This window comes from Pteropus vampyrus, unplaced genomic scaffold (assembly GCF_000151845.1).
Source record: "Pteropus vampyrus isolate Shadow unplaced genomic scaffold, Pvam_2.0 Scaffold336, whole genome shotgun sequence".
In the NCBI taxonomy this organism is placed as follows: Eukaryota; Metazoa; Chordata; class Mammalia; order Chiroptera; family Pteropodidae; genus Pteropus; species Pteropus vampyrus.
The window spans coordinates 1,307,683-1,308,595 of NW_011889117.1; the positions used below are offsets into that span (position 1 = coordinate 1,307,683).

General features: G+C 30.3%; 1 pseudogene; it reads left to right on the top strand.

Annotated features, from left to right (window-relative positions):
• Window positions 1–773: 773 nt before the first annotated feature.
• Window positions 774–892, top strand: LOC111730865 (annotated as a pseudogene).
• Window positions 893–913: the final 21 nt, after the last annotated feature.

Below are 913 nucleotides of genomic sequence, written 5' to 3' on the forward strand. Positions count from 1 at the left end.
GACCTAAAACTATAAAACTCTCAGACAAAAACAGAGTAAAATTTTCATGACATTGGATTTGGTAATGATTTCTTGGATATGACACTAAAGGCACAGGCAACAAAAAAAAATAGACACATAAAAAATTGGGTGCATCATAAGATAATATTAAGACATTAGACAATATTAACAGAATAATAAGGCAACCCACAGAATGAAGAACTCTAAATAGATATTTGATGATACTAATAAAAATTAAATATTTTTAGGTATGATATTAGTTTTGGGGTTATTTTAAAAAATAGTTCTTATATTTTAGAAATATTCTTTAATATTAATGGGTAAAATATTATGTCTTGGGGGTGTGTAGTAAGTGGAAGCATAGATAAAACAAGATTGGCTCTTATTTGAACATTTTGAAGCCGAGTGAAAGGAATATAGGAAATTAATATACTATTTTCTTTAATTTTGTACATATTTAAAATTCTCCACTATAAAAAGTTAGAGATTTTAACGTGAAAGGCAAAACTATAAACCTTTTAGAAGACAATATAAGAAAATATCTTTATGACCATGGAATAGGAAAAGATTTCTTAAACAAATTTTAACAGAAAAATACTGATAAATTTTTTTTAGGGGGGGGAACCAATTATCTTTTTAATTATATTAAAAACTATTGTATTTCTTTTTTTCTCCTTTTTTCCTCTCCCCCCTCTCAACCTTCCTCCCCCCTCCTCCTTCCCCCTACCAATACTGATAAATTTTTATATTGATACATTAAAATTAAGAATTTTGTCTACGAGCATGCTACCCTGAACAAGCCCAACCCCGTCTGATCTCAGAAGCTAAGCAGAGTTGGGCCTGGTTAGTACTTGGATGGGAGACCACCTAGGAAGACCAGGTGCTGTAGGCATAAACAATAAAAAATAAAGGA